This window comes from Desmodus rotundus, chromosome 10 (genome assembly GCF_022682495.2).
Source record: "Desmodus rotundus isolate HL8 chromosome 10, HLdesRot8A.1, whole genome shotgun sequence".
Classification (NCBI taxonomy): domain Eukaryota; kingdom Metazoa; phylum Chordata; class Mammalia; order Chiroptera; family Phyllostomidae; genus Desmodus; species Desmodus rotundus.
In genome coordinates, this window is record NC_071396.1 from 42,937,582 (window position 1) to 42,946,793 (window position 9,212).

Genomic DNA, 9,212 nt, shown 5'->3' on the forward strand with positions numbered 1-9,212 from the left:
ATAATGGCTGAAAACTTTCCAGGGGAAATCTGGGGAAGAAAACAGATATTTAGGTCCAGGAAGCACAGATAATTCCAACAAGATGAACCAAAGAGGCTTTATACCAAGATATATTGTAATTAAAGTGGCAAAGGTTAAAGATAAAGAGTGATTCTTGAAGGCAGCAAGAAAGAAACAAATGATGTCCAAGGAAATCCCCACAAGATTGTCGGCTTGTTTCTCTGCAGCAACTTCACAGGCCAGAAGGGAGTGGCAGGAAATATTTAAAACGATGAAAGAAAGGAACCTACAACCTAAAATACCATATCTAGCAAGGTTATCATTCAGAACTTAAGGTGAGACAGTTTCTCAGACAAGGAAAATTTAAAGTACTGTATCTTGCTGTGTATAACGTGCTCCCATGTAAAATGTGCATCCACATTGTTGGTCCAAACTTTCAGGAAGAAAATCCTCTGACTTAATTTTTTTCTTTTTTAAAAATATATTTTTTGATTATGCTATTACAGCTGTCCAATGTTTTTTCTCCCTTTTTTCCCCTCCACCCTGCACACCGCCTCCCCCCAGCATTCCCTCACCTTAGTTCATGTCCATGGGTCGTACATATAAGTTCTTTGGCTTTTCTATTTCCTCTACTATTCTTAACCTCCCTCTGTCTATTTTGTACCTACCATTTATGCTTCTTATTCCCTGTGCCTTTTCCCCCATTCTTCCCCTCCCCCTCCCTGCTGATAACCCTCCATGTGATCTCCATTTCTGTGGTTCTGTTCCTGTTCTAGTTGTTTGCTTAGTTTGTTTTTGTTTTTTAGGTTCAGATGTTGATAGTTGTGAGTTTGTTGTCATTTTACTATTCATAGTTTTGATCTTCTTCTTCTTCTTAGATAAGTCCCTTTAACATTTCATTTAAGAAGGTGATGATGAACTCCTTTAACTTGACCTTGTCTGGGAAGCACTTTATCTGCTCTTCCATTCTAAATGATAGCTTTGCTGGATAGAGTAATCTTGGATGTAGGTCCTTGCCTTTCATGACTTCAAATACTTCTTTCCAGCCCCTTCTTGCTTGCAAGGTTTCTTTTGAGAAATCAGCTGATAGTATTATGGGGACTCCTTTGTAGTTAGCTGTCTCCTTTTCTTTTGCTGCTTTTATGATTCTCTCCTTCTTTTTAATGTTGGTTAATGTAATTATGATGTGCCTTGATGTGTGCTTCCTTGGGTCCAAGTTCTTTGGGACTCTCTGAACTTCCTGGAAGTCTATTTCTTTTGCCAGATTGGGGAAGTTCTCCTTAATTAGTTGTTCAAATAAGTTTTCAATTTCTTGCTCTTCCTCTTCTGGCACCCCTATGATTAGGATGTTGAAACGTTTAAAGTTGTCCCCAAGGTTCCTAAGCCTCTCCTCATTTTTTTGAATTCTTGTTTCTTCATTCTGTTCTGGTTGAATGTTTATTTCTTCCTTCTGGTCCAAACCAGTGATTTGAGTCCCAGTTTCTTCCCCATCACTGTTGGTTCCCTGTACACTTTCCTTTATTTCTCTTTGCATAGCTTTCACGTTTTCCTCTAATTTGTGACCATACTCAACCATTTCTGTGAGCATCCTAATTACCAGTATTTTGAACTGTACATCTGATAGGTTGGCTATCTCCTGGTCACTTATTTAGTTCTATTTTTGGAGCTTTGATCTGTTCTTTCATTTGGGCCATCCTTTCTTGTCTTGGCTCACCTGTTATGTAGTAAGGGGTGAAGCCTTAGGTAAATCACTTTGTTGAACACCTGAAACTAATATAATATTATTGTATGCCAACTATCTTTAATACAGAATATCTTCATTCACACTCTCAAAAAATCACCACAACCACTTTGTGAAGTGAATGTAATTAGGACCCACAAACTCTATAATCATCTTTCCTTGTTTTCAAATAGAAAATGATGAAGAGTAAAGAAGGGAACGGACCCAATAAGCCCTGAGAGGTGGGTGAGCAAATGAATGTGTAAAATCCATGAGTTTTAAAAAGAAGCAATTAAAGTTTAGATCAACTTTTTAACACTTGTTTCCACCCCTATGCAGAAAATAATTAACTCAGCAAGTCTGGAGTATCCAGACTCTTCACATCCCAAAGAAGGATTTGGCTCTTGCTCTGCTCCTGGAAGGTAACCTGATCCTTTGGGCGTTATTGCTTGTTCTGCCTGATGAGTGTGTCTGTTCACTTGGGTCACAGCAGATAGTCTAGGCTGACAATGTGATTTATAATGGGACTTTGACCAGGACGTATCACTTTGACTTCAGGAGGGACTGGAGGCTGAAGGTTAGTCACATGGGTGGTGACTGACGTCCAGTGAAAAACTCTGGACACTGGGCCATGGGTGAGACTCCCTGGTTGGCCCTGCATGTTGTCACACATCGTTGCTGAGAGAATTAAGCGCCGCCTACACAATGGCACTGAGAAGAGGCCACGGGAAGCTTCTACTTGGTGTCTCCCAGACAGTGTCTTTTCAGGTGCTTCTATTAATGTGTATCCCTTTGCTGTAATAAACTGTAACTAAATATAATGGCTTTTCTGAGTTCTGTGAGACCTTCTAGTGAAGCACTGAAGCTGAGGGTGGTCTTGAGGACCTCTGTACTGCACCTTCCTGCCCCCAGTCATTGCTTACCTACACAGACTGTGTTTAGGACTCTCACATCCTTCTTTAGGAACAGGAGAGACAGAAATGAGATGTTTGCATAGATGGATGGATGGCTGACAGGCCTGACTGCAAATGAAACAAAACATATTCCTTCACGACTCTACCAAGAATGTGTAAAATTAGTTTCCAGAAGGATATAACAGCTGTGAATATAGAGAAGAAAAGACTGTGACATAAAAGGTATAAACTTAAAGGGAACAAATGGTTTACATCCTATTCAGTAAAGATTAAGGTCGTGTCCTTTTTTTAGAGACATTACCACCTACCAAAGTTTGTTCTAACAGTGGAAAACTCGGTAATAACCAAGTATTAGAGCAAACAAACATCAAACACCAAAAGCAGGACCATGAAAAAGTCTGGAATGTGTGAAAAGACAGAACCAATTAGGGGAAGCCTACATTCTGACCTAACTGTGTTTTGTTGTGGCCAGTGCAAAGTGGGATTTGACAGTGTGACATGTGCATATATCGTATTCCATCCTGCCCTGGCTGGTGGCTCAGTGGATTGAGTGCCGGCCTGCGAAGCAAGGGGCCCCTGGTTTGATTCCCAGTCAGGGCATGTGCCAGGGTTGCGGGCCAGGTCCCCAGTAGGAAGACACAAGAAGCAACCACACATGGATGTTTCTCTTTCTCCCTTCCCCTCTAAAAATAAAGAAATAAAATCTTTTAAAACATTCCATCCTGTACATGGAACTTTATTAACTTTATTATGTAACAAAATCAGACTGGAGAAATCAGACTAGAGACCATCAGATTGCCGATCACATTGCAGTTTGGAGAATTTCTCCTTAAACCAGATGGTTGTGATCTATACTAAGCCCACCAGCTCTCTTGGGGAGTCCCAGCAGCTGCATCCTCCAAGGAGGGGGCTTTATCCCTGGTGGCCACTCCAACAGCCAAAGAGGAAGTGCCGTCTGGAGCCTCACACTCAGGGCCCTTAACTCACAGGCCTGGCCTTAGAACTAGATGAGCCTCTTCACATCGCCCCTCTCAGCACCTGGGGCCCGAGGTCACTAACCTTGGTCTACTAAGGTTGGGGGAGCACGGAAGCCCAGTCTGGGGGAGTGGGGATCTAGGATGAGAGAGCTGGACTTGGTAGCTGCTGGGAATCATGGCATCTGAGCTTCTTCCTCCCTGCCTCTCTGGAGCTTAACCACACTGTCCAAGGTGCAGGAGGCAGCTCCATACAACTCTGGGAAGAAAAGCAGCATAAGACTACAAGCTGGAAACTGGCCCTTACCATGCCCTACTGGGGACTAGGCAGCAAGGAATCACCATGTAGTGCCCAGTGCCGCTCCCAGCAGACGTGGCTTGGTGGTGGTGGTGACCACTGATAATGTCGAGCAACGACCAGCCCACACAGCCCCCAGGAAGGCCAGCCAGTTGGGATAGAGTGGAAAAACTGAGGCAGCTGCCTGGGTTCCTTTCATGTAACCCACCCCACTCGGGCAGTTGATGGGGTGGCCTGCAGTCCCTCCCTTCTCCCCTTCACCTGCCAGAAGCAAGGAAGGGTTTCTGAGGTCCGAGCATAGGAAGCAAACCCCTTACCCAAAGGCAGCTGCTTCCAGGAATGAAAGGGGGTGACCTGACTGGGACCAAGTCCTCACTCCAAGCCCAGTGGGGCCATTCTCAGACCCTGTGACAGGGAGTAAGGGCACTGCCTTCCTTCCCCTGCTGGACCAGGTGTTCTAGGTCCCACTTCTCCAAAACAACAAATTTCCCCTTTCCTGGCGCCACTGCCCACTTCCTAAGATATACTGTACTCAAAGGGAGTGGGAGGTGGAGCTCTGAACCTGTCTCAGTCCCCAGCCCAAGAAAGAGACAAGCTAATATGGAGGAGGAAGTGAGGGAGGCAAAGGCCATTTACAGCCAACCCAGACTGCCACCTGGTCCAGGCACTGTGGTTACCAAGCAGGACTGAATCAAGCTCAACCAAGGTTAAAGGGTAAATGTGGGAGAGAAACGGGAGGGGGCAGGTGAGCCTGGGAAAAAGGAGGGAGAAGACAAGTGCAGAAAAGAATGGGGAGGCTGGGAGGGAGCCTCAGCTCCACCAGGCCCAGGTGGATAGATGTGCCTGGAAGAGCTCTGACTCTGCTCTGCCAACTTCCAGGGGGAGCAGTCATTGCTTTTTCTTGTCAGTAACTTTATTGAGGCGACAAATGAAATATAACTTAACTCAACAGGAAAGAGCACACTTGGAGGAAAAAAACGCCTTAAATTAAAGCCAAACATTCTTTCCAAGGCACAGCAGTGACCCTGCCAGATGGACAGCAGAATGAGTATGTTTGTACGAAACAAAATTACGAGTCCAAAGTCTGCCTTTGAAGTAGTTTTCCACTTCATCTCCACTTCTCAAGGCTCAGGGAACGACGCTTGCGGCCAGGTAGCCAGTGACAACATCTGATGGCAGCTTCTGAAGGCAGGACAACTCGTGGATGGTGTGAAACCACGGCTTGTTCTGCAGGTCAGTATAATTGGCAAGAAGACCTGGGCATCAGAATCCTTCTTAGCTGATTTGAAGGATGGAGGACCATCAATACTGAAGGAGTTAGGCTGGTTGTGTTGCCACAGCAATGCCCTTTCAGAAGCAAGAATTTGTTTCAGGTTCTTTTAGCTACTGCGCCACCATGGCCAGAGTGCCCGAAGTTGGAATCTTGAAATGGCAACGTTTGGAAGCTTTTTCCATAGGGCCTGTGCTAAAATCAGAGGCCACCATTTTATTCCCACTTGTGGCTTCCATGTTGATACCCTGTGCAAAGCTGGAGGTGGACACTTCTTCCTGTTTTTTCCTTTTTAATTTTTATTATCATTTAAAAATATTTTATTGATTGTGCTGTTACAGTTGTCCCAATTTTTCTCCTTTCCTTTTTCCCCCACTCCCCTCAGGCAATCCCCTCACCTTTGTTCATGCCCATGGATCATGCATATAAGTTCTTTGGCTACTGCATTTCCTACACTGTACTTTATATCTCCAGGGCTATTCTGTAACTACCTATTTGTACTTCTTAATTCCTTCACCTCTTCGCCTATTCCCCCATACACCTTCCCATCTGGTAATCATCAAAACTCTTTCCATATCCATGACTCTGTCTCTGTTCTTTTTACTTGCCTAGTTTGTTTTTTAGATTCAGCTGTTGATAGGTATGTGCTTATTGCCATTTTATTATTCATAGTTTTGATCTTCTTGTTTTTCTTAAATAAGTCCCTTCAACATTTCATATAATAATGGTTTGGGGATGATGAACTCCTCTAGTTTTTTTCTTGTCTGGGGGCCTCTTTCTGCCCTTTGAATCTAAATGATATCTATGCTGAGTAGAGCAACCTCGACTATTTTCACAACTTTGAATATTTTTTGTCAACCCCTTCTAGCCTGAAAAAGTTTCTTTTGAGAAATGGGCTGACAGTCTTATGGGAACTCCCCTGTAGGTAACTAACTGCTTTTCTCTTGCTGCTTTTAAGATTCTCTCCTTTAAAAATAAATTTTTAAAAAAGATTTTATTTATTTATTTTTAGAGAGGGGGTAAGGCAGGGAGAAAGAGAGGGAGAGAAACATCAATGTGTGGTTGTCTTGACCTGGCCCACAACCCAGGCATGTGCCCTGACTGGGAATCAAACCAGCGACCTTTTGGTTTGCAGGCTGGGGCTCAATCCACTGAGCCACACCAGCTAGGGCTTAAGATTCTCTTTATCTTTAACCTTTGGCATTTTAATTAGGACGTGTCTTGGAGTGAGCCTGTTTGTGTCCATCTTGTTCAGGACTCTCTGTGCTTCCTGGACTTGCATGTTTACTTCCTTCACCAAATTAGGGAAGTTTTCTTTCCTTATTTCTTCAAATAGATTTCCAATTTCTTGCTCTTTCTCTTCTCCTTCTGGCATCTATGATATGAATGTTGATACTCTTGTAGTTGTCCCAGAGACTCCTTATGCTATCCTCGGTGGGTTTTTTTTTCTTTTTTTTGATGCTTTCTTCTTCTTGTTGTTCTGATTGGTTGTTTTTTGTTTCCTTATGTTCCATATCATTTATTTGATTCTTGGCTTTGTCCACTGTACTGTTTATTCTCTGTAAATTGTTCCTTTCCATTAGTATTATCCTTTATTTCTGCCTGGCTCTTTTTTATGTTGCTGCAGTACTCACTGAGTTCCTTGAGCATCCTTATAACCAGTGTTTTGAATACTTCATCTGATAGATTGGTCATCTCCATTTCTGGAGTTTTGATCTGTTCTCTCATTTGGACCATGTTCCTTTGTCTCCTCATTTGGCAGACTCTCTGTGTTTGTTTCTGTTTATTAGGTAGAACCACTATGACTCCCCGTTTTGGTAGTGTGACCTATAGGTGCAGTGGCACAGCCTCCCTCATCACGCAAACTGGGTACTCGAGTTGCACCCTCTGTGTGGACTGAGTACACCCTCCTCTCATAGTTGAGCCTTGATTGCTGTTGGCAGGTATATGCGAGATTTACCCAGTCCAGTCAGCTGCAAGGACTGGCTGTGACCACTGACCACAAACCTCTGCCCTCCTTGGAGGATTAGCTGTATTAGGGCAGGATGGTGGTGCTCCAGCATGGTCTGTAGCTGTCCACTGGGTGTGCCGGCTCTGGGTTTCCTGGGTAGTGCCGTTCAGGGTCAGCCACCACCTGTGTTCTGCCCAGGACCACCGAGCATGAGCTACAAAGCAATCTGAGATGGCTGCTACTTGTGCTGGGCTTGGAGGTCCCTAGGCAGAGCCAAATTGTGATCCAAAGCTGGCTGCTGCTAGTGTCTGGCCTGGAGCTGCTTAGGTAGAGGTAGGAGGGCTGGGGGTGGGCTGTAATTTGGGTGGGGCAGAGCCTCTGGTAAATACCAAGGTGGGCAAACAGTGTAAGCCAGGTTGATGGAGTCTTAGATATGGCTCCTACTTGCCAGCTCTGTGGCTCTGTTGGGGGAAGACTCAGAAAAGGCACAATGGCCTCTGCTCGCTTTTCTGTCTGGGAGAAAGCTGTTCTCCAGCTCTCTCCCTGATACCAGACACTTCAGTTCCTGCCGGTATCCCACTGGTGCCTTTCGAGCTGCTACTCCAGTGTGCTGGAGCTCAGAGGGAGTGAGTCTTTGTAAGTTCTGCGCTGGCACGCTTTAAAAGGAACTGCGAGAGGGTCCAGTAGTTTTTTCACCAACTAAAGTCCCACTGGTTATCGCAGCCAGAGTGATGGGGGCTTGTCTTTGTGGCACTGGAACCCTGGGCTGGGGGGCCTGGTGTGGGGCTGGGGCCCCTCACTCTCAGATAGTCCTTATGAATTTTTTTTCTCTTTTAAATATATTTATTATGCTATTACAGTTGTCCCATTCTCCGCCCTCCCACTCCACTCCATCCTGCCCACTCCCTCCCTCCCACATTCCCCCCCTATAGTTCATGTCCATGGGTCATACTTATAAGTTCTTTGGCTTCTACATTTCCTACACTGTTTTTACCCTCCCCCTGTCTATTTTCCACCTATCATCTATGCTACTTATTCTCTGTACCTTTCCGCCCCTCTCCCCCTCCCACTCCCCTATTGACAACCCTCCATGTGATCTCCATCTCTATGCTTCTGTTCCTGTTCTAGTTGTTTGCCTAGTTTGCTCTTGTTTTTGTTTTAGGTGTGGTCGTTAATAACTGTGAGTTTGCTGTCATTTTTACTGTTCCCATTTTTGATCTTCTTTTTCTTAGGTAACTCCCTTTAACATTTCATATAATAATGGCTTGGTGATGATGAACTTCTTTAACTTGACCTTATCTGAGAAGCACTTTATCTTCCCTTCCATTCTAAATGATAGCTTTGCTGGATACAGTAATCTTGGATGTAGGTCCTTGCGTTTAATCTTGGGTAATGTAATTATGATGTGCCTTGGTGTGTTCCTCCTTGAGTCCAGCTTCTTTGGGACTCTCTGAGCTTCCTGGACTTCCTGGAAGCCTATTTCCTTTACCAGATTAGGGAAGTTCTCCTTCATTATTTGTTCAAATAAGTTTTCAATTTTTTGTTCTTCCTCTTCTCCTTCTGGCACCCCAATAATTTGGATGTTGGAACGTTTCAAGATGTCCTGGAGGTTCCTAAGCCTCTCCTCATTTTTCCGAGTTCTTGTTTCTTCATTCTTTTCTGATTGGATGTTTCTTTCTTCCTTCTGGTCCACACCGTTGATTTGAGTCCCAGTTTCCTTCGCATCACTATTGGTTCCCTGTACATTTTCCTTTGTTTCTCTTGGCATAGGCTTCATGTTTTCATCTGGTTTTCGAACAGATTCAACCAGTTCTGTGAGCATCTTGATAACCAGTGTTTTGAACTGTGCATCCGATAGTTTGGCTATCTCTTCCTCGCTTAGTTGTATTTTTTCTGGAGCTTTGAAGTGTTCTGTCATTTGGGCCATTTTTTTTTTGTCTTGGCCCGTCTGTTACTTTAAGGGGCGGAGCCTTAGGTGTTCCCCAGGGCGGGGTAACGCTGGTTGCTGTGCTGTGACGCTGTACGTGGGGGAGGGGCCGAGAGGGAGCCATGGCCCCCGTTCCCCTCTCCACCGGATTTCAGTCT

General features: G+C 44.6%; 1 pseudogene; it reads right to left on the bottom strand.

Annotated features, from left to right (window-relative positions):
- Positions 1 to 3,799: 3,799 nt before the first annotated feature.
- Positions 3,800 to 7,795, bottom strand: LOC112300545 (INO80 complex subunit C pseudogene; annotated as a pseudogene).
- Between the last annotated feature and the right edge of the window lie 1,417 nt (positions 7,796 to 9,212).